The following is a 25,825-nucleotide window of genomic DNA, read 5'->3' as shown; positions in this document are numbered from 1 at the left end:
GGGCTCTTTTATTTATTTATTTATTTTTCTTTTCATTAGATACATTACTTACTACTATAAAGTAAATGCAATTTTTTTAGTTTTTCTCTCCCTCTAACTCCCCCCCCCCCAATGGCCTCCATCTCTTTTGCAACTGCTCTACTCCCACTACTCGACTTCTCTCTCTCTCTCTCTCTCTCTCTCTCTTATGAAATCACATCATTAACTCTTCTATTATAAAAAGATAAAATAGCAGGAGGCTCCCGCTACTATATGGTCTTGGAGGGGCAAAAGTACACAACCTTATCTCTTACATGGTCTTGGAAGGTTTTGATCTTCTCTTTTATCTCAATGCCTTATCTGTTGATGGCAATGTCGAAGGTGGAGGGTGATGGGATTTAATGTAAGGACCCTTTTGGGTTTTTTGTACATTCTTCATTATTTTTCATAGTAATATATTCTTTTGCTATCCTTAAGCAAAAAAAATGTGTGGAGGGGAAAAACTCCAATTACATATTCTGTTTATAAACCACTTGATTATAGATGTCACCCCCGCCTTTTATTTATTTATTTATTATTATTATTTTTTTTTAAGGTTAGCGAGGAGTATACTAATAGTAAAAGAATGAGAAAATTGTTACACTCGTGCCCAAAACCTTAGGCAAATTTAAACTTTTAGACATAGGTAATGCAACCCGGATGACAACCACTAGTAACATATGAATCTGCCTAGCTCATTGTATGGAAGGAGTACAAGCCACTGAAGGAGTTAGGGTAAATACGTATTTTGCCATTGAAGAGAATTTTCCCAAACTTTATTAGTGAAATGTACCAACAGGTGGGGCCCACACAGTGAAAACACCTTGGGAAGGCCCCACTCAATATAAGGATCCATTTCTACTCATAAGGGACTAATTAATAATTTAGCCTTCATCGGCTGATGGGTAACAACCATTGAACACCCTTTGGTGAGAGTATATAGGCCAAAACCGGGTTATTTGGTCGTGGGGCCCAGGTTCTCACACGCATGCACCTCAAACCACCTCCATTGATTAGTACCACCTACTGGGTGATGGATTAATGTATCGGACACCCCAAGGCGGGCTCGTTAGTGCCAAATGACTAGTTAACCAGATAATGAATGAAAACTTATTATTTTCCCAAATGGTCCTTGGGCAATTTAAGTGACTATAAATAGAAGCCTTGCCCATTCATTTCTTCTACCACCAAATTAGAGCGAGAGGAAGAGAAGGAGAAAAAGAAGAAGAGAAGGAGAGCAAGGGGAGCAAGGGCTTAAGGTAAGCCCTATCTTCTCTTCCCCTTTACACTCACACGTCTCTCCCTATCTCCCATTTTCATTTTCTCCGTTAAGTAAAGTGGAGAACCCTAACCGAAATCTACCTACCCACTTACCCAATGTACAAATCGATTGGGGGATTTAGTGTGGGGTACCTAGTTAGCAAGATTAGCCATTCACATTGGGTTTATGGCCCTCCTCCATAGAAAGCCCCATCTCATACCCCCAATTTGGGCAATACAAAACCTAGAGATAGAGAAATCGCCAAAATTTTCTAAAATCTACCTTCCCACTTGTCAAGATTACCAATTGGGAGTGGGGTTTGGTGTAGGAGAATTATCCTAGCAAGGTTGGTGGATCAATTTGAGTCTATGAACCTTCCTTTATGAAATTCCCACCTAAAATCCCCAATTTAGGTAACCAAACCCTAGAATTAGTGGACTTTGCTCAAATCCCCTACACCTCACCATTCAAACCCAAAATTGGGTTGGGGAAAATGAAATTAAACACATAAATGGTGACTTGGAGTGGTCATATAAGCCTTTGGTGGTCACCACATAAACCCTCAACCGAAATTCCCTAATTTTGGTTAACCTAGACTTGTAAAATTGGGGATTTGGTATATCAGGTAGCTCAATGTTAGTTAATCCACTAATTATACTAAACCTAGGTGAAGTGTGTGAATGATCTACGCATGAACTAACCCCATAACAACTAAAACCTAACTTGTAAACCACCTAAGTAAGGAAAAATGGGTGTTTTGAGATTGAATACACAATCCCCATAAAACTACACCCACCAATAGACATTAAAAAGGGTCCCACTGACCTGTGGAGCAAATCTGGGCAAAGAATAGCCTAGATTGGCTTCACCGGCCAATGGTCACCGACGGATGCTTTCATCAACCGGTGAACCTCCCAAAAGAAGTTTTTAAACCCATTTTGAATAGACATGTACTAGGGTCAAACCCCCTATGGTTGATGAATTTTCTTAAAAACCCAATGTTTCATAGGAGAAGAATCGAGAAGTGACGGCAGCATGTGACATGAGACCATTGACTATCTACTATCATCTAGGACTCGAGGTGAGGGATTTTGTGTAACTAATATGGAATGCTTATATCGTGATGCACTTATGCTGATCATGTCATTTGCATATTATAAATTCGTTCTTGAGGTGAATGTGTATTTTGAGTAATGATGTGAGTGGATGTTGTGAATTATTTTAAAGAGTGTGAATTATTTTAAAGAGTGCTTACAACATGTTATCTATGTGTGTGATTATAAATTGTGCTTTATGAACTTGTTACTATTAGAAAACTTGAATGTGTATGTTGGTGTGGGTGTGGATAAATGGGATGCAGCATGGTCGAGGTTGTGGGAGATTTTGGTTACCAAGGTTGTGAGAGATAATGGTACTGCATGCCAATAGAGTGTGATCATGGTTGTGGGTGCATCATGGCCTAGATTGTGGGACATTCCAGTGATCGAGGTTGTGGGAGATACCGGTAATGCATCCCCAAACACGATCATCTTATATTTATGATGTGATATGAATCATGCTAGATTACATTGGGCTAGGTAATATAACTCGGGTGCTACAACCCCTTGCCAGTAGGGGGAATGTATTTGCTAATCCCACTGTCCAACGGACCGAGGTTGGGGATGATTTCTAGTGACCTAGGTGGGGGATATCAGCGTTATGACAAACCTATCACACGATGTTTGATTCGGTGATGTGGTATATATGGGGATTATTAATAGGGGCTTACCGGGTACCAAAGTAGCCATATAGGGACTAATATGCTCCTGACTCACAATTAGCTTGTATCTTCGGGGACCAATAATAGACATTCCTGACTGGGGATACCACCTATGTTGTAGTAGCACTAAGACTTAATATGGACTAAGAAATTGTTTATTAAATTGCATTGGGTTAGGAGAATAACCACTTTGGTGCTACAACCCTTGCCAATAGGGGTTTATGTATTAGCTAATCCCACCGTCCAACTGACCAAGGTTGGGGACGATTTTCGGTGACCGAGGTGGGGGAGTACCGGTGTTGTGACAAACCCATCATATGATGTTTGATTCAGTGATGTGGTATACATATGGGGAATTATTAATAGGGGCTTACCGAGTACCAAAGTAGCCATGTAAGGACTAGTAAGCTCTTGACTCACAACTAGCTTGCACTACAAGAAAAATGGGCATTCACAACACTTTTTTTCGCGACGGACGTATTTCTGTCTCTATAGAACCCATTTAAGGACAGATATAAGTATGTTGCTAAATATTTATCAATAGGGACAGACATGTGCCGTCGCGAAATTTGGGACAGTATATTTTCGTTTCTATTGTCATTGAATTTACAACGGATTATTTTCCGTCGCGATTAAATTTAATTGGGACAAATATAGTGTTGTCCCTATATCTTTATCAGTTGGGACGAATATATTGTTATCGCAAAATTAGGGACGGTATATTTCTATCGCTACTGTACAACAATTTATTTTCGTCACAAATAGTATTAGTTGGGACAAATAGAACTCTGTCGCTACATATTTATTATTGGAGACGGAAATATTTTCATCCGTAATGTCATAAAAAATTACATTTGATAATGCAAACTATTTTTCGATAAGTTATTTATTATTTGCATCAAAATATTTTCTATCGCCACATTTAGGATAGATAATGAGCTGTCTCGAATCAATTAGACATATTTATATCTATAACGATGGATTTTTTTTCCGTCCGTAAGTAAATCATTTAAGACAAAATAGTTCCATCCCTACATATCTAAAAGTATAAAATAGAATAAAAAGCGTTAAATTCGAAAGAATTGAAATTTATACGATTAATTCGACATTGGAGACGGAAATTTTTTGTCGCAAAATTGGAGATGGATGACTAACTGTCCCTAAATTAAAGATATTTTCCTTCCAAATCTGTGCATATCTGTTATAATGAATTTCTTTCCGTCCCTAAGTAAATCATTTAAGACAAAATAGTTCCGTCCCTACATATCTAAAAGTATAAAATAGAACAAAAAGCATTAAATTTGAAAGAATTGAATTTTAAACGATTAATTCGACATTGGAGTCGAAAATTTTTCATCACAAAATTGGAGATGGATGACTAACTGTCCTTAAATTAAAGATATTTTCCTTCCAAATTTGTGCACTCAAATCTCTGAATCGCGTTAAATTCGAACGAACCAAAATCTATACAATTAATTCGATACATATTTATCATTGGAGACGAAAATTTCCCATCGCAAAATTAGAGACGGATTATTTATTGTCCCTAAATTAAAGAAATTTCATTCAAGATCCGACCCTAATTTCCTTTCCGCTTACTGCGCGCCAAATCTCTCTTAAATCCGATTTTCGTATCAATACTCTCTCTCTCTCTCTTTCTCTACAAACCCTCATCTCTCCGAACTCCCATCTTGCTGAGATGTAGATGGATTTCGTGGCTGTGAAAGGGCAACTGACCTGGATTTCGCTGGGAATAAGAGGTTTTTTGTGAGAGTTTTCGGATTTTGAGTTTGGCTTCTTCTCCTTTCTTGTTTTGTGAGTTGCAAAAGAGTGAGAGGGATTTTGGCATAAAGATGGTCTTCTTAAATCTGATTTTTCTTCTTTTCTTATTCTTCCTTTACTGTTTTGTGAGTTATAGAAGAGTGAGAGAGGTGCTTTTCGGCTTTAGGAGTATGAGATTTTTGCTAAAGAAAAAGAAAAAAAATGGAATCCTCTCTTGCGCCAAGAAGGGGAACCTCCTTCTCTATTTTGGGGAGTTGAAGGTTAGGGAGATAGTGAGGTTGAGAGAGTTTAGGAGTAAGAAAATAGGAGGGAAAAGAGAGAAAAAAAGAAGGAAAAATGGTAGGGATCTGCAATTTCAGAATAGGCTTCCATTCACATGGTTTGTCTCTTTAAAGTTCAGATTTTAAAGAGACAGGGAAGGGTTCTTCTAAGTTCCCATTGAGTTGCAAATTTGAAGGAGAGAGCAAGAATGAGAGTGAGGGTTAGAGACGAGTGAAGGAGAAGCTATTTCGCTGGCTGAGGAAGAAGAGGTAGCTCTCTTCGGTTGACTAAGAGGGAGTTTTAGAAAGAAATCATAGCAAGAAGAGGGTTTCAAAGGAGCTGATTTTGTAGGTTAGGAAGAGAAAGAGGAAAGGACAGAAGGGAGAATGAAAGCCTTGGATCACAACTCACCCGGGGATTTCAAGCACTTAAGTGCTCTATTGATCTATTTCTTCAATTTTGGGAGACAACTGAGGTTTGCAATCTTGAACAGTCAGTCATCTCAGAGTAAGGTAAAAATTTTGCCAATTTACTCTCTAAATTCATTATTCTTGATCTTTTAATCATGCTAATGATAGCTTCACATATGGTATGGCTGAGATCGTGGAATTTTTTTAGATGAATGTGAGAATTTGCAGGCAGTAAACCTACTTTAATCTGATTCTTGAATGAATTAAATGGATTAATCTTGAAATTTTATCAAAATGTGTAGTGGACTTTACCTTTTTATTCCATAATCTGATAATGATTAATCTAACTTCATTTTTCCTTTTTAATCTAGACTTAATTCATTTGTCGTTGTCCTTTTGGTTCTTTCTAAGTTCTTAGTAGGTACATGCTCCCTTCACTTGTATCTTTTCATTGTTAATGTGAAAGGTCCTTGGGCAGCAATAAATCTGACCCATCTTCAAAAATGATGAACATGGAGTTTAATCATGTTCAACTATCCTCTAAATTGGTTCCTTATGTAGTCATAAGATAAATGCTAGAAAGGATCCAAATGGATAAAACTGCTGTCCAATTCCCCATTCCCTATACATTTTGTAGCCAGAATCATTTGCAAAGGAAAGGGTCTAATGCTTAACCTTTTTTTTTTTTTTTTGAAAATTATTTAGCAGTACACCGCTGCCTTTAGCCTGGAAAGACAACCTGAATACAAGGCCATGGGCCAAGATATTTCAATCCATTCTCAAGAAGAAATAATCAAACGAATGAACCCCATCCCCAATGACTTTCTTTATCCCTATCAAGCATACTAGACTATTCTTGCCATGGCTGAATTTTGTTTTCTTTCTTTCTTTCTTTCTCTACGTTTTAGTGTCTGATTATGCTTCAATCTTGACCCATATGTCATGTGTTTTCCATGAATGGGTTATATTAACAAGGGCATTTCGGTATGCATTTCTTAAATGGTTCATTAATGTTACTACAGGACATGGTCATTAGGATTGAAGCAAAGGGCCTTGCAACTAGAGAACTGTTGGAGGCAAGTACCCATAGGGAGCAGACACTCATGAAGAAGTTGTAGTAGAACATATAAATTCTTGAAAGGCAGTCCTAACCTGCAAATAGTTAAGTCCTCAGGCAAACACACAGTGCACACATAATTTTAACTTAAAAGGCTTGTTCATTTAATTCCCATGGTATTTCTAATGTCTAGATTTGGGAACAAAAATAGTTTTACCTATCATTTTGTTTGAGGATGAAATAAATATTTAACTTGTATGGACTTATCTGATGTTAATACTTTTGGATGATGTAATCATTAAATGTATAGTTGGATCTACTAATGTGTGACAATAGGGTAAATATGTATATGAAAAAATCATAATTATTTTTTTTTACTTAAAAACTTTTAGGGAAGGAATTTTATTGTCCCTAAAAATCTCAGTCTTTGTTAGTTGGGACAGAAAATATCTGTCTTTAGAAGGAAGACCCCATTCGCGACAAAAAAAATATGTTCCAAAAAACAAAGTTTTGAAATTTTTTACAACGAAAAAATTTCATCTCAAATAATTTATGCTCTTTTGCGACAGAAATAAACTGTAGCTACATGGCCTTAACAACACAGTATTTACGATAGATATTTTCATCGCTTCAGTAATTATTTGTGATGGAAAAAACTCATCTTGAAATCTGTTGCAATTGACCACTTAGGGATGGAAATTTTTTTCCGTCTCGTAAATTATGCGACGACTGTTATAACGACAGATGTCCGATGGAAATTTTTACTGTCTCTAATAGGTATTAGTGACACTATTTTGGTATTTGGGACAAAAAATTTCCATCCCAAAAACCCTTTTTTCTTGTAGTGTTGTATCTTTGGGAACCGATAACGTACATTCATGACTAGGGATACCACATATGTTGCAGTAGCACTAATACCCACTATAGACTTAGAATCTGTTGATTAGGTTTGTTTGTTAATAATCCAGATCATGTCATTTCATTCATCTAAATGCATTCATATTGGTTTGGTTGGGCAATTATATTGTTTTAATTTCATGAATTATTGTGAATGTTTGTGTGTATCCCTCACTAGGTTTCATGGAAGCTCATATCCGTTGTTGCCTCTTTTTTAGATGTTGATTTAGGTAACCATCTAAAGTTTGTGGCTGAGGAGCCGGCTCTCTATGGAGGTGACCTCTGGGACGAAGAGTTAGTTACGCAGGTGTACGATTGCGTATGTGACGACTATGCATTCGGAGCACGTTGAGGATGAGAGTATCATCTTCTATTTTTTATTCTTTTGTTTACATATCAGATTTAGCCCAAGGGGCATGGCTATAATTTTTTTTCCACTGTGAAAATATTCTTTTTGTTAAATATGGTAAATATCATTAGACCTCACTAGTTGTGTATATTTTGATTATCATTATCTATGTGATCGTAGAATCATTTTATAGATTTACGAATTTAAATTATTACATCGTACATCCTGGATGGATTATGGACACATGTGCGTGTCCATGTCACCAACCTTCAGGTAAATGGAAGTGGGGCGTGACAACGAGTGATATCAGAGCGTGATACTCTACTTTAAGTCATAAACTTATGAAATGCTAGGTATGTTGGTGATTAGGCTATGAATAAAAGTTATTATGAATTCTACATATGTGACGACCTCAAACTCGACTAGGGTTTTTGAACATCAATGGTCTACAAGATCTTAAGTTCTAGGCGATAATGAACCGGAGCGTCCACACACAACATAATACAAGCAAGTGTTAACTAAACTAATATAATATTAAAATTCAAAGTTCAGCTATCTATTTCAAATTTCAAATAAAGTTATGTTGATTTGAAGTTTCATCTTTAAAAGTCTACATCACCTAAAAATAAAGATCATTGTCTTCTTCAAATCTATAAACAATGTCTTCCAGCTGATCAACAATAGTTTCAACATTCACGTCGTCTCCACAATAATCCTCACTAACGTCATCTGTAAGTTGTGAGGGTAAGTCTCCGGGAAAAAACTTAGTAAGTAAAACCACCACACTCAACATATTTGAAATCACGATCATACAACCGGTACCAAGAAAGACATATTTAGTATAATATAAAAGGTCATCCAAGAATGAAAATACACATAAATACAAACAAGTTTGGAATTCAAATGTGATCAATACCCTCATTCCACTTACTCGATCTCTATGTGAACATGAAATCAACTTTAGTTTTTATTTTTTATTTTATTTTATTTTATTTTATTTTATTTTATTATTATTATTATTATTATTATTTTTGTAAAAATCATCAAAACAACAACTATAAATAACAAAGCAGTGATCAAGGAAGTCTCACATCCCTCCTCAATCAACGTTGGTCATGTAAAGCATCATTATCACAACACAACGCATAATATAATCAAAACAATAAATTTTTGCGAACTAGAATTTAAAAAATATACACAAATAAAACTCATGTGGTATAAGAATCATGTAATGCATATAGTACACTACTTCATACAACCATAATCACAATTTAACACATAATATCAGTAACTAACATTATGTAATCAATGCTCTATTTGGAAAAATTTTGCTATGTACATATAAAGCAAATCGTGGAACAAAATACAATCCGTTCCTCATTCTCTCATGTACATAACATTAGATTTGTAAAATCAATTTTTTTTTATGACAAAACACCATGAAATCCAAGGTTTAGAATAGATCTAGTATTCATAAAATTTTGTTTTGGATAATACTATAAACCTAAGCAAGCTAGGGTAGAGATTCCACTCACCTTGATGTCATTCCAAGTATTGATTTCATTTATCCTTCAAAATAGAACAATTTTGTATCTTCCTATACTATTTCATCAATATTCTGCCTTAACCCATTTTGCCTACTGGCATAGAAAAATATAAAATAAATATCTTGGAATTCCAAATAAGTTGAAATTAGATCTTATTGAAACATAACTCATATATATAAGTCTCATACGAAAATAATATCAGAAAACCGTAATTCTTAGGTTAGGTACTAATCCCCCTAAAAAGGGGTCTTTAGACTATAAAAGATTTTGTCTAAAAAAATTGAAAAACTCATTAACCCACTTTCCCGAACTCAAATTACTTCCAACTTTTTCAAGAATTAAATGACTCATAAAAGTTGTTATAGTAAAAAAAATCATATAAAAAGTTGAAATCCATATTCCGCCGTCACAGTCCCCATTCTTGGGTACAGAATACTTCCCTAACAATGACCAATTGAAGTACATAAAATTTTTGATGTATCAAATTAACTCCAAATTTAATGAAAAATTTAGGAGGTAAAAGACATGTATGTACTCTCGATAATTATTTCAGATCATAAAATAATCCCTAACTATGTTCAATAATATGAATAATTTCAGACTATTATTCTGTCCAACACATAATATACTCTTAACATTTCAAAATCCTATTTTCTCTCTTATGAAACTCATAATACAAAATTTCATACCTTTATGGTCTATCACCAAGTAGAAAATAAAAAATAATTAAACCATAGGCTAATAACTCTTACCTCGTAAATCGTTCGAAACCTTGATTTATTTTCTCCTTTTCCTTCTTCTTCTTCTTCATCCTTCTCCACTTTCTCGTCCATGGGGACCTTTCCGTGAGAAGAATGCCACCCAAAAGTAGAAGCATGAGGGGATAGACCCTTACTCCAAATTAAATTATTCCAAGGAATAGATTGAGCATTGGCTCGAAGCTCCTCCCAAGCCGATAAAATAAAGAAGCTACCCGATTTGGTTGAGGACTAAACTCCTTTATCAGGCTGGACCACTAACAGAAGGGGAAACTCCTTGAATCTAGGAGCAAATGAGCCTTAATGATGGATCCTAGATACTAGGGAGATCCCACTCCCCATCCCGAATGAAATCCACCACCTTAGCTACAGTTGAGGTTCTAGGTTGGACCTTAATCATGTCCAAAAGTTGATGAGATGCTCCATTCCCAATGATCCAACTCTCCTTTTGCATTGATAAAACCCAAATCTTCTTTATTCCCGACCAAATGAAAAAGCAGATGTCTGCTAGCTTTGGAGAACCAGATTGAGTTAAAAACCTCCCTCTCAAGAAAGAAGCAACAACCGAGTCATCAAATTTAATGAACCAAGCCAAGTTCACAAGCATGGATAAATTAACATCTCTCAGACGTCTAACACCTAAACCACCTTCCGATCTTGGCTTGCAAACATCATTCCATCTAACTCTTATAGCCCTAGATGATTTGAAATTTCCACTCCAAATAAAGTTCCCCAACCATCATTCCATGAGAACAATGGTAGAGGAGATCCAGAGATAAATAGCAAAGTTGTGAATGGGGATACTCTACAGAACTGATTACATTGCCAAATTATTCTATGGAGGGGAAAAAATTCCAATTACATATTTTCTTTGTATTTGATGTCCCCGGGGGTCTTTAGCATCCTCCTGGTATAACTTTTTTTTTTCCTTGATTTCTCTCTTTAATACAAATAATCTTTAATTTTAGTGGAAAAAATAGGAAAAGCTTCATTTATTTGAGATAAAACAATGACTTGATATAAATTTCACGATTACATCACTTCACAGATACCTTCAGGGTTTTATTGGGAAAAAAAAGAAGAACAAAAGTAGAAACAAAAACAGAAACCTTCAAGAGGCATGACATAGCGCAACAAATTCTTCAATGTTCTTGTCTGAACTTCCACCTTCGTCTGCTGCCTCTTTGGCAAGCTCTTTCCATCTGATACTATTCTTTCTAATCTCTTTTCCTTTCTCTCCTTGCATAACTTCCCGTATACATGCTTCTATCTCTTCCCCTACTACAACCCCCTTTTCATCCACCTTAGCTCTCAATCCCATTCCCCAAACATCCTCGATACATTTTGCATTCGTTGGCTGAGCAGCCCATTGCGGCAATCCCACCATTGGTACACCTAAGCTCAAGGATTCCAATGTTGAATTCCACCCGCAATGTGTCACAAAACATCCCAAAGCCTTGTGGGACAAGACCTCCAACTGAGGACACCATGAGACCACCAATCTCTTCTCCAGAGTCTCTTCCACAAAATTGGTTGGAAGCTTATTCTGCTCTGATTGCCTCACTACCCACCAGAAATGAATATTGCTATCCTTGAGACACGACGCTAGTTCTTTCATTTGCTCATCTCCAAGTTCACCAACGCTTCCAAAGGACACATAGACAACAGATCCAGTTTCCCTCATGTTTAGCCAGTTCATGCAAGCATCTACACTTGGCTTGAAAAGTTTGAGGCCGAAATCCTCATCGTCTTTGACTCGCTTGTCAAGGTAGATGGATGGCAGGGTTGGCCCGACCGTCTTCAATGGCAATTGCTTTGCCATCCAATTCATTACCTGTTTGAGATCATACAACACTGAGTTAGTTACATGGATCTTCCTTTTATTATGTCTAGCTAGCAAAATAGAATGCTTACCTCCTGCTCCAGCTTATCAAAAGAGTTAAATAGGAGCCAATCTGCCCTGTCGATATTGGAAAATTGGTTTAAAAGTAAGGTCAGTATTGCTGGGTGTGATCCGTGTCTAGAAATAAAAGATGGTAAATCATTGATTGGAAGCGGTGGTAAGCCCAGGATGGAAATGACGGTGCCGGCCACTGGTAATGTGAGTAGACCCCGGTGCACATGATAGTAAATGCTGCAAACAGCTAAAGATTGGGTGAAGAAGGAAGCACCAATTAAGTTGAGTTGTTTGGCCACATCCAGGACCCAGGGGAGAAAAGGGTCATACACAACACAGCTTATAGGATCACCCAAGCTTTCTTGTTTTCTTGATGAGTTCTGTTATGGTTTGTGAGCCCACCATCTTAGAGCGCTCAAAGTACTCTTCAATTCTACCTTCCGTCCATGGCAAGCGACCGTCGTCATAGCCGTCAGAGACTGTCTCGATTCCTATAGCTCCAATTTGTGCGTGCATAGAGTTGACAAGATTGCTGGTGATGGCCAATGTGATTTTGACGCCTTTGGAAAGCAATCTCTTGGAGAACTGGAGAAGTAGGTTAATGCGGCCTTGGCTAGGGTAGGGGACAACTAAAACATGCGAATAATGAGCTCTATCTCCCTTCTCCATTTTGGAAAGGTTTGTTCCTATGATTCAGGAAGCCTTTAAGTTTTGGTTTATTTTATAAGACCAAATTGACCAGGCGTGGGATGAGCTAATATGGATAGACATCACTGCCTACGAGTACCAACGGGTGAGCTGGCTACCTAGGAGAGACAGACGTATGGGTCTTGCGTAACTGTGCCCGAAAAACATGAAAACAACGAAGGCTGACTTGTGCTGGGAGCAGATGGCAGTGTTCAAAGGCTGCACCAATTCGATCACAAGGCGGCAGACTTTGTGTTGGCTAGGCATTGACAAATTGGTTTTTGATTGGTAGACCACGCTGAATGAATGAATAGGAATGCTTTGATATATACAAAAGTTGATGAAGAGTGACGTATGCAGTTACTTCAGAGGTCCTGGCTTAGACGGGTCCGAGAATCTCCCCTTAATAAGTTACCAAAATTACATTTTTACACCTGTGTTTTCAACAATTACACATTTTTATCTGACTTAATTTTTAATGATTCTTCTAAAGAAGCCCTTGTTGGTTAGTGCCCATTAAAATATGGTTCTGTAGGGCGAGATTACCTCTTTATCCTTTAATAATGGGAGGGGGAGATATGTTTGACCTTATGAACGTCAAGTTTTGCGTTCATTAACCACTTGGAAAATAGAAGATTGGTGAATTTTTTTGTGAGTTGAGGCGCAAATATACAGCATCTTTGGATGAGCAAGGGGTTCTAGTGAAGGTCATTGACAGCTACTGCAACATCAAGGTAGGGTTCCCCCCTAGCTCCATCCCATGTTTTCGTTGTCATCAATTCAGGATATGGGGTTTCCACAGAAAAAATTAGGATATAGGGTTCAATAAATTCAATATAAGGTTTCTTCAACATATCTCTAATTTTTTTAATTTTCAAAGTGCAATGGATTACATAAAATCCATTGACAATTCCGCTTATGCGTGGTTAAGGCAAAAATGCCCACCTTGTGGTCTAGGCATGCTTTGGATTACCAATGATATGACCGAATCCTTTGACAATTGGATTGGACTCTTAAAGGAACAAGCCCATTTTGACCTTAATTGAAATTATCAGATTGAATTAATTTGATGGAGAAATTGTATAAAGGGAATGTTAAGGATTACAACCTTTAGGGTGCAATCACTCCAAAGGTTAGCAAGAAGTTAGAGTTCTTCAAAGTCGTGTAGGAACTTTAGATTAATATGAGGCGTCAGATAAATATAACTTTCAAAGAAGATATGTAGTTCATTTGAGAGAGCACATTTGTGACTATAGAGTATGGAACATCTCAGGGCTTCCTTGTAAACATGCACCAACAACTATTTTGCACGAGAGGAAACTTGAAGACTATTGTGCTATATACTTTACTAAGGAGAGATACTTGGAAACATATTGATGCAGCCATAATGGTTTTGTGCAGCCTCCAAAATTGAAGAGATTAGAAGGCAGACCTCATAAAAACATGAGGGAACTTGATAGGGCACTTCTTGAGGATTTAAAAAAAAAGCTTTGAAAGTGTCAAGTGTTAGATGTGTCATTTCCAAGATGGTTAGCCACAATAGGAGAACATGTCAGAAAGATCCAGTAAAGAAAAAAAGGGGATCTTCTAGTCGCACAGCCAATGAAAAGGTATTACATTCTAAACATATTTTAAGTTGCATCCCCATGAAAAGGTATTACAATGTTTCCATTGATGACAGCGAAACAAGGGACTCAAAATCCACTGCTTCTGTTTCGATGGAAGCACCCACGAACGACTGTCCATGATTCTAGTTTATGGTTTTGTGAGCATGTCACCCATTTAGTTGTTATCTTGCAGTGATGCTTGATAGTCAATTAAAACTTCCCCTTCTACCTGAGGATAACTATACTTATTGGAGGGAGAAAACTCTTATCCTTGGGTGGGTGCAAGGATATAAACTTGGAGACCCATGAAAACAGCTATCTACTCTCGTGGCTACCAATAGGCTTATTTCTTCTTTTTCGCTAGAAAATTAGATTGTATTAAAAAAGGAAAAATAATATCAAATACTATTACATAAAGACTCCAAACTACATACGACTTAGAAGCCCCCACCTTCGGCATTGCCATATGCAGAGGATTCTAAACGCTATCTATTAAATTGAAATCTCGGTCTAGACACTGCATCTCTTGCTAGCTCCTCAATAATATGCTTAGGAAGTCTCACCATCCCTACTGAAGTTTGGGTTTTCACTCCCTCCTTCGCCAAGTGATCTGCAATTGGGTTAGCTTCCCTATAACATTGTGTGACCTTCAATTCCGTTGCTTCAAGGAAAGACCATAGGTTTACCCACTCTTGCGCCACGAACTAGGTATGCACTTATTCTGAAACAGAGTTCCTGCTGCAACCGAATCAAATTCAATCCACAGTGCGTGCACACCCAAATCTCTTGCATACTGCATTCCTCTGATAATACTCCAACATTCAACCTCATAATTAGAGCAGACGTTTAGATGCACCTTGTAGTTGAATACCATTCTCCTTTCCTGATCTCTTAAAATTCCACCTCCCCCTGCTCTCCCAGGGTTCCCAATGGATGAACATTTAATTTTACCCAGTTCCTCTGGGGTTTACACCAAAAAACTTCCAAAGGATCCCTTCCACGCCCAACCCCTGTCACCAAATTTTGTCTTCTACACACTATTAACTCCTCAACCTTCTTCACCTTGCTCTTTAAATTACAGCATATACAACTAATTTCTCTTTTGACTCCTTTCACCACCAACGCCAATGGCCTTATCTTACCCTCTTGTCTCCTCCCATTGCATTCCTTCCAATTCAAATAAGCTGCGACCGTCGTCCTTACCACCCATGGGTCTTTTAGGGACCATCCCCAGCCTTTGCTTTTCCACCCCTGCACCAAGTTGGTAATAGAATCTTCATATTGCCACGACACATTAAACCACTCCATTACCCTTTCTAGAGCTAAACCACTCAGAAAATTTACAATTAAGGAATAAATGGTCTAGGCTCTCCCGTGATTCCCCACATGGATCTCACCTAGAAACCAATGGAATATCTTTTCCACAAATCACCTCATCAATTGGAATCCTACCCTGCACCCATCGCCATCCAAACATAGACACCCTTGGAATCAAATTGTTTACTCCATACAACAGATGCCCAAGGGACTTAGAATTCCTTCTTCTAATTTCATTTCAAGCGCATTTTACAGAGAAGATCCCCATTGGCTCTAAGCTCCACACACAGACATCCTCCATACTCTGGCTGGGTAGCTTCAACACTTTTGCTTTCTCCACAATTTGCTTCAAGAAATTAGAGTGTACCTCTGGAAACCTCCACTCACCATTATCTATCAAATCTCCCACTCGCAACTTTGTTTTTAAAAGCGAGTAGCTTCCAATCCTGACGATTCTTGAATTGAGTTCAGACCCATCCACCTGTGATTCCAGAAATCATGCTTATTTCTTCTTAACCTTCAAGAAAGTTAAATTAAGTAGTCCCAATTAAAATTATAAGGCCTAAGGGTGTCAATTTGGAATCAATACTGAAACCGACCGTTTATTTATTTATTTATTTATTTTGCTAAAAGATCATGTATATCAAAATAAAAAAGAGAATATACAAGGTAAAGCTAGAAAAACCTAGAAAACATAAACAACATCAGCTAGACGAGACCCCCACCTTGGGTATGACCATCAGCAAGGGAAACGACTTGAGAACAAGAGAAGGGGGATGAAAGAAAGAAACACAGAAATTAGAGAACCCAGAATGGGTCTTCCCTGAGCGTCTGCACTGAGGTCCCCTTGAAGCGTGGATGATTCGTATTTTGCCGCAGACTTTGTAAAGAAATCCGTAGTAGGATTTGCTTCATGATTACGGTGGTTAATCTTCCACTCAATGTTCATCAAGAAACACTGGAGGGGCAGACCATTGTTACCACACAAACCAAGGAACCAAACCCTTTACCAGCATCACCACCATCACCACAGAGTCACTCTCAATCCAAACCTTTGACAATCAAAGGTCTCTTGATTTTTTCAAACCCAACATCAAAGCTCAAAATTCCTCTTAAAAAATTAGTAGATAGTGACCCCAAGGAAAGCTCCAAAAGAGGGGACTACTCGATTGAGCGTTGTTTTCCCTGAACACCCCTCCTAAGCCCGCCTTACCTGGGTTTCCCATAGAGCAACCATCAATGTTTAGCTTTACCCATGCATCCTGGGAAGGACACCAACATACTTATCAAATAAGGATCCATTTATGAAACCAAATAAAAAATCAAACTGACTTAATATAGTTTTAGTATTGAAAATGCATTTGAGTTCTCACTATGATATAGTTGGTTCTCACTATGATATAGTTGTTATTTCTCCTTTTCATACTGAATCGAAATCGTGCCAAATTCCCTAAACCATAACGATTGACATTCTTAAATTAAGGCCTAAATAAATGCTTGAGATCAGAGAGGAATGATAATTTTTTTGTTTTATGGTTATCCTTGTTGGCAACCCGACCACGTGGTGGTGATGACGTGGCCAGTTTGGGTGACATGGATGAAAATGATGACATGGTAGTATCCAGTGTTACCGATGAGATAACAGAACGGTATGGTATGCATGGAGTGGTTTGATATATCCTTAGTACGTGGTGCGAGTTTTTGGGTCAAAACTGGTAAAATTGACCTATTAACGCTCGGAGACATTCTCGGCGGTGAAAATGATATTTGTGGATGATTGTTTCTTCATGAAAAGATAGATTGTAATTTATTTAATCTAGTGCATCTGATTTTGTCACATTATGATACCGTATGAAGAAGTTACAGTATTTGTGGTAGTAAAAAAGAGTTTCGGCATTAAAGATGACTTTTTTAAAGGAAGTGTTCTCCATGTAACATACGACAAAAATTTGATCTTTCCAACGGTTCTAATTTCATCGCATTCCGATTCTTTATGAGAAAGATACGTCATTAGAAAGATCTAAAGGCATTTTGGTCTTTTTATATGGCTGAGTCATATGATCGGATCTTCTGGAAAGTCGTAGAGCATCCAGTTGCGGTTCCAACGCACTTCATTTCATATCAATTGGATATCATATGAAAAAGTGACATCTATTTCCGTGAAGCCGGTTAGAAAATCCAAACCAAAAATCCATTAGTTGCTCTTGATGTTGGGTGGATTTTTCAGAATTTATTTTTGAAATTTGAAGGGCTTTTGTATAATTTCAATATTTTGAAGGTCTGAGTTGCAGGGGGTCTTTAAGCATTGAAATATATGAAGGCAGGGGCTTGATTATAATAAAGATGAGTAAAGGGAAGTAAAATGGATGGTCCAGATTCGACCACGTAGGCTTGATGCCCATCCAAAGGTTGCTGAGATTTTGCACTGACATGGACGAGACATATGCTTGCGCGTGGGATTTGATTAGTTAGGTTCATAAGCCTTGATGCACTGGCACTACACCTTATCAAGGTATGTTGTGGTGTTTTGCGCATGCATAGAAGATATACAAAAGATTTCGATCTTAAGGATCTCATGAGATCTGATTAAAGCCATCTTGAAGATTCGGATCTAATGGTCGATAAGCCTTTCACTTTTGTGAGTGGGAGACAGGCTCCCTTAAAATCCAGAAAAGTAACCAATCAAAATCGACAACAAGTGATTCCTGACCGCTGACATTAGCATGACATCATCAGTTGACTCTCTTATTCAAATCTTATGGTTGAGATTTACTATCCGTTATTTTAATCCAATGATTCAGATTATTAGATGCTCATTGATGAGATCTATGGCCAGATTTGCTCCCTTGTTGCGCACACCACCGGTGTAGCCTATGTCGCTCCTCCGAAGATTCCATTTCTGGCTTTCTGGTTAGCCCAACTTCAAAGGGCTATATCTCCTTCATCCTAACTCCGATTTGGGTGATTCAAATTGGAGATCCTTCATCACTCCGAGATCTACATTCCTAAGGGAAGAAAATGAAGAGGAGAGTTGCATAGATGGCCTAATATTTGAGTTGAGGCTCAAAGAAGGCTTAGGCTTTGAATGCAGAACCTATAGTCTCTTGTACTTGATCCATATCCTCCATTAGAGACTTGGGAAGCTGCTGGAAGGCAACGCAACAAGCTTCATTGGTGATAGCCAAGAAAAGGGAAGAGAAAAGAGAAGGAAGAAGAAGAAAGGGAAAAGAGAGAAGAAGCCCATTCATGCTTGTGTGAGCCATCGTTGAGCCATTAGAGCTCTAACAAAGGAAGAGAGGAAGTGGAAAGAAAGAAGAAAGAAGATGAGAGGTGGTGTGCCTTGATGAAGCTAGGGTGAGCTTCGACAAAGGAGGAAAGAAAAAAAAAAAAAAGAAAGGAAAGGAAAAAAGAAAGGAAAGGAAAGGAAAGAAAAGAAAAGAAAGAGAGGAAAAGAAGAGGGGAAGTATCTATATCACACATTCACTGCCAGAGTGTTTCAGACACAGACTAATTTGGGTTCTACAGTGCACTTGAAAATTCCAATTTCTTCATCAACTTAGGAGAGATTGAAGATTCTAGTGGACCATCAGAGTTCTCGATCCCATCTTTGGAAACCAGTGATTAGAGACATTACAGAGTTGTAAGCTATTCTACACTCATTAACTGCGCTTTTGATATATTGTATTTCCATTGTATGCTTAGCTAGGTTATATTGTCATAAACCTATGCTATGTGAGATATCATTGTAGAGCATTGTTATAAGCCCAACCTTATCTATGTAATTGGTGTTCAGTGGGTGCTGGACATAGGGATAGTGTGTTCCTTGGTAGTTATTACTACCTAAACATAATTGCCATGGGTGTGGCCTCTCAAGTTATTCTGGGAAATTGGGGTGAAGACCTAGCCTTTGTAAATCAAGGGTGGAAACTGGAAACGTGTTCCCTTGGCCGTGGGTGCAATCATAATTAGTATTGAGTAAATACTGAGCTCGACAGTGGGCATTACTCTGTGCATGTAGGCAACTGGTTGAAGCACGTATTTCTTGTGTTGTGATTGTGCATGCTAGCATTGGATTGTGAATTAGAGTGTGTGCCTGCAGGATGGGTGTGTACATCTGGTAGACCTGACCACTTGGTGGTGCAGTGTGGATGCACATACGACTATGTGTATGTGACAGTGATTGCCGTGTGGGGTCTATGAGTCAACTCTCAGTAGAAATACATATTATGTGACCAACTTCGTGCAGCAGTGAGAGTTATCAATAGTTCACATAGTAGCTCTGGGCAACATCAGTAGACTGTGATTGAGAGTAAGCCACATCAGCTAGTGACCTGGTAAAGAACCATCTGAGGGAAAGTTTTTGGACACACTGATTCACCTCCCCTCTCAGTGTCAGCCAGGACTCAACAAATTTAATAGGTAAAACTTCATTTATCTGAGAAAGAACAATGATTTAATTTGAATTGAGTAATTGACATCATGGGACACACATCTTCAGGTGGCATGACATAGCAGGGCAACAAATTCTTCAATGTTCCTGTCTGAACTTCCACCTTCATCTACTGCCTCTTTGGCAAGCTCTTTCCATTTGATACCATTATTTTTAATCGCTTTTCCTTTCTCTCCTTCCATAATTTCCCTTATACATGCTTCTATCTCTTCCCTTACTGCAATTCCTTTTTCATTCATCTTAGCTTTAAATCTCATTCCCCAAATATCCTCAATATATTTTACATTTGTTGGCTGATCAGTCCACTAGGGCAATCCCACCATTGGTACACCTAAGCTCAATGATTCCAAAGTTGAATTCCATCCACAATGTGTCACAAAATATCCCACAACCTTGTGGGACAATACCTCCAACTGAGGACACCATGAGACCACCAATCCCTTCTCTAATGTCTCTTCCACAAAATTGGTTGGAAGCTTATTCTCCTCTGATTGCCTCACTACCCACAAGAAATGATTATTGCTATCCTTTAGACACAATGCTAGTTCTTTCATCTGCTCTTCTCCAAGTTTGGCTAGACTTCTAAAGGATACATAGACAACAGAACCAGTTTCTCTCATGTCTAGCTAGTTCATGCAAGTGTCTGCATTAGAATTGAAAAGATTGAGGCCATATCCTTCATTGCCTTCGATTCGCTTGTCAAGGTAGATGGATGGCATGGTTGGCCCTATTGTCTTCACTGGCAATATCTCTGCCATTGAATTCACTACCTGTTTCAAAGCATACCACACTACTTGATTAATTTATATATAGAATTAAAAAAATAAAAAAAATAGTTAGAGGAATCAACCGGTCAGTCTTGGTCGGGCCATGAGACTCAAGACCAAAACCAACTGACTATATAATTGATCCTCGAAGCCAAAACCTCAACTAGGCTAACCAATCCTTAATCGATCAAATTTTTGTCGGCTTGTTATGAGCCCTAAATTGATCGGTCTATTGGTTTAATCAGGTTGGGCCGAGATCGACCGATTAACCCTAATAATTGCACAACCCAAAACCAAAGTATTATTCGGTTGGGCCTGGTTTGAATATCCCTAGCAATGCTTACCTCCAGCTCTAGCTTGTCAAATAAGTTTAAAAGGATCCAATCTGCCTTCTCGATGTTGGGAAATTGGCTTAAACAGAAGGCCAGAAACATTGAGTACAATGACAATCCATTCCCAGAAACAAAAGGCGGCACATTTGTGGTTGGAAGAGGAGGCAATCCAGGGATGGAAGTGACTGGGCCGGCCACTAGTACTGTGAGTATACCCCGTTGCACATAGTAATAAATGATGGAAACAGCACAAGATTGGGTGAAGGAAGCACCAATTAAGTTGAACTGTTTAGCCACATCCAAAACCCAGGGGAGAAAAGAGACATACACAATACAACTTATAGGATCACCCAAGCTTTCTTGTTTCTTGATGATACAGCCAAATTGATTGCCCAGTAGGGTAAGGACACGCGTCGCCCACCTGGACACGTGTCACCCACTTGATAGAGGCTGCAAGGACTCTACCACGTCAACCGCGTGAAGAGAATATTCCCCACAAAGGGGATAGGACGTATCCGAGTAGGACTCTAAAAGGAAAAGAGGTGGACCCGAGGTGGACTCCTTCAAGGAAAGGGGAAACCCTAAACCCTAAGAGCTATATAAGAGGGCTCGAGAGGAAAGAAGGAGGTAAGCATCAAAACCCACACCATTACTCCTGTAAGAAAATTGTGTGGCCGATCTCTAACTTGAGCATCAAAGGACTAACCTCGGATAAAGCTCCGGGCCTCTGCTGTCTGTGCTTGTGCAGGATCAGCTCATACTGATTTTCGACAGCAACAGATTGGCGCCGTCTGCTGGAAATGACAATAATGGTGGGGAGAACCTACAATCGTGAGAAGATGAGAGTAACATCGAACATGAACATGAGGGAGGAGGAACCTTCAAGAGGGCTCCCTCCCTCGACGAAAATTGGATGAGAAAGGGGGAACGATGATCGGAAAGGTTCTGTGAGGTACCAGCGTTTGGCTGGATATTCGATGCGTGGAGATAGTAATCCTCCGCCCCCTCCTGGAGCGCAGGAATATGTGACAAGGGAGCAGTTCGAAGCCCTCCAGGACAAATATGACCGAATGGCCGAGGTAATGAAGGAGGTCTCCAAAGCTGTCTCTCAGAAGACCGGCAGAGCACTGCGAGGCCCCCATATCCAGCCCAAGAGAGCTCAAGGCGAGAACCGGAGTAGTACAGGATCGATAAGGTCCGGTCATAATTTTTGAAACTGAGCAATGAGGGAAAGTCCCGCACCCAGGGGAAGGACGCGGCGTGCCACCGGAGATCGACATGGGGAACCACGCCAAGGAGATGAATAGAGACATAAGGACTTGGGGTTAAAGCAGATGATCCTGGACCTGAAAGATGAGATCAAGAAGGTGGCAGAAAATCAGACGAGAGCTCACGAGCCAGACCTCACTAATGACACGGCTCTAACTGATGAGGTCATGAGGGACCCACTCCCGATCGACTTTTGCCTACTAAAGTATGACACCTACGACTGGTCTGGAGACCCCGTCGATCATCTGGAAGGCTTCAAGGTTGCTATGCAGTTCCATCGAGTCTCAAAAAACATCATGTGTCGCGCTCTGCCATTGACGTTCAGAGGAGCGGCAAGGCTATGGTACAACCGTTTGCTGATGAAGTCGATCCACAGCTTCAACGATTTAAGTTACTTCTTCGTGAAGGGATTCTCCAGTAGCCAACCCCTTCAAAAGACTCTATTGAACTTGACCAACGTCAAGCAACATGAAGGAGAATCACTACAAAACTACATGAAGTGCTTCCAACAAGAGAAGATCACGATCAGAGGTCTGGACCTGAAAGAGGAGTTCATAGCCCTGCTGGGAAGCGTCAAGGATAAGGAGCTGAGAAGGTCTTTGGCGAAGCATACACCGAGGAACTTGGCCGAGTTGAGAGCTCGGTGCGATAAGTACATCTAGATGGAAGAAACCCTTCAAGCCGATGGAGCAGAACCAAGCCTCGTATAAAAGTAGCAAGCACACTTACATTTTGTAATTTTTGCTCCTAAGCACTTTTAAGTTGCAACTCCTCTTCCTAAGCTCTTCGGAGGATTTTATTTATGAAAAATGTGTAAGCTAGTTTACGGCATTTGATAGGAATTCTCCTGTTTGGTGGCTTTAGTTTTGCCAAAGGAATACAGTCAAAGGTCTTCACCTCGGTTGGGAGCTCAGGCAAAGGCCAAGCGGACCTGACCAAAGGTCCTTACCTCGGTTGGGAGCTCAGGCAAAGCCGAGTAGACCTGACCGAAGGTCCCTACCTCAGTTGGGAGCTCAAACCGAGGCCGAGCTGACCTGATCGAAGGTCCCCACCTCAGTTGGGAGCTCAGGCCGAGGCTGAGCGGACCTGACCGAAGATCTTCACCTCGGTTGGGAGCTCAAGAAAAGGCCGAGTAGACCTGACCGAAGGTCCTTACCTCAGTTGGGAGCTCAGGCAAAGGCCAAGCGGACCTGATCGAAGGTCTTCACCTCGGTTGGGAGCTCAGGCAGAGGCCGAGCGGACCTGACTGAAGGTCCTTACCTCAGTTGGGAGCTTAAGAAAAGGCCGAGCAGACCTGACCGAAGGTCCCTACCTCGGTTGGGAGCTCAGGCTGAGGCCGAGCCGAGCTGACCTGACCGAATATCCCCGCCTCGGTTGGGAGCTCAGGCAAGGCCGAGCCGAAGTGACCGAAGGTCCTTACCTCAGCCGGGGGCTCAGGCAAGGCCGAGCCGAACTGACTGAAGGTCCTTACCTCGGTTGGGGGCTCAGGCAAGGTCAAACCGAAGTGACCGAAGGTCCTTACTTCGGTTAAGGGCTCAGGCAAGGCTGAGCCGAATTGACCGAAGGTCCTTACCTCGATTGGGAGTTCAGGCCAAGGCCGAATGGACCTGACCGAAGGTCCTTACCTCAGTTGGGAGTTCAGGCCAAGGCCGAACAGACCTGACCAAAGGTCCTCACCTCGGTTAGGGGCTCAGGCCAAGGTCGAGCAGACCTGACTAAAGGTCCTTACCTCGGTTGAGAGTTTAGGCGAATACCGAACGGACCTGACCGAAGGTCCTTACCTCGGTTGGGAGTTAAGGCCAAGGCCGAACACACCTGATCGAAAATCCTTACCTCAGTTGGGAGTTCAGGCCAAGGCCAAACGGACCTGACCGAGGGTCCTCACCTCGATTGGGGGCTCAGGCCAAGGTCGAGCGGACCTGATTGAAGGTCCCCACCTCGATCGGGGGCTTAGGCAAGGCTGAGCTGAACTAACCGAAGGTCCTTACCTTGGTTGAGGGCTCAGGCAAGGCCGAGCCAAACTGATCGAAGGTCCTTACCTCAGTTGGGAGTTCAGGCCAAGGCCGAACGGACCTGACCGAAGGTCCTTACATCGGTTGGGTGTTCACGCTAAGGCCGAACAGACCAGACCGAAGATCCTTACCTCAGTTGGGAGTTCATGCCAAGGCTAAACGGACCTGACCGAAGATCTTCACCTTGGTTGGGGGCTTAGGCCAAGGCCGAGTGGACCTGATCGAAGGTCCCCACCTCGATCAGGGGCTTAAGCAAGGCCGAGCCGAACTGACCAAAGGTCCTTACCTCAGTTGAGGGCTCAGGTAAGGCTGAGTCGAACTGATCAAAGGTCCTTATCTCGGTTGGGAGTTTAGGCCAAGGCCGAACGGACCTGACCGAAGGTCCTCACCTTGGTTGGGGGCTCAAGCCAAGGCCGAGAGGACCTGACTAAAGGTCCTTACCTCGGTTGGGAGTTCAGGCCAAGGCCGAACAGCCCTGACCGAAGGTCCCCACCTCGGTCGGGGGCTCAAGTAAGGCTGAGCCGAACTGACCGAAGGTCTTTACCTCAGTTGGGAGTTCAGGCCAAGGCCGAACGGACCTAATCGAAGGTCCTTACCTCGGCTGGGAGTTCAGGCCAAGGCTGAACCGAACTGACCTATGGTCCTTACCTCGGTTAGGGGCTCAGGCAAGGCTGAGCCGAACTGACCGAAGGTCCTTACCTCGGTTGGGAGTTCAGGCCAAGGCCGAACGGACCTGACCGAAGGTCCTCACCTCAGTCGGGAGTTTTGGCCAAGGCCAAACGGACCTGACTGAAGGTCCTTACCTCGGTCGAGAGTTTCAGCCAAGGCCGAACAGACCAGACCGAAGGTCCTTACCTTGGTTGGGGGTTCAGGCCAAGGCCGAACGGACCTGACCGAAGGTCCTTACCTCGATTGAGAGTTCAGGCCAAGGCCGAATGGACCTGACCGAAGGTCCTCACCTCGATTGGGGGCTCAGGCCAAGGCTGAGCGGACCTGACCGAAGGTCCCCACCTCGGTTGGGGGCTCAGGCAAGGTCGAGCCGAACTAACTGAAGGTCTTCATGTCGACTGACCGAAGGTCTCGGTCGCAAGCAGAATTAAAGCCGAAGCCGAAGGAATAAGGCCGAAGGGATGCAAAAAAAAAAAAAAAAGAGAAAAGATGACAAAAATTTTGATTACTCCCACAGGAAGAGTCTCCTGGCGAGAGTAAAAGGGCTCCTGATATGGCCAAATTGATTGCCCAGTAGGGTAAGGACATACGTCGCCCACCTGGACACGTGTCACCCACCTGATAGAGGCTACAAGGACTCTACCACGTCAACCGCGTGAAGAGAATATTCCCCACGAAGATAGGAGTATCCGAGTAAGACTCTAAAAGGAAAAGAGGTG

At 40.7% G+C, this 25,825-nt stretch overlaps 2 pseudogenes; both read right to left on the bottom strand.

Annotated features, from left to right (window-relative positions):
• Window positions 1-11,175: 11,175 nt before the first annotated feature.
• LOC122066388 lies at window positions 11,176-12,665 on the bottom strand (annotated as a pseudogene).
• A 7,436-nt stretch (window positions 12,666-20,101) lies between these two features.
• Window positions 20,102-21,528, bottom strand: LOC122066386 (annotated as a pseudogene).
• Window positions 21,529-25,825: the final 4,297 nt, after the last annotated feature.

This window comes from Macadamia integrifolia, unplaced genomic scaffold (assembly GCF_013358625.1).
Source record: "Macadamia integrifolia cultivar HAES 741 unplaced genomic scaffold, SCU_Mint_v3 scaffold2368, whole genome shotgun sequence".
Lineage (NCBI taxonomy): Eukaryota > Viridiplantae > Streptophyta > Magnoliopsida > Proteales > Proteaceae > Macadamia > Macadamia integrifolia.
Note: the sequence above shows the minus strand (reverse complement) of the source record. Positions and strands in the feature narration are given on the sequence as shown.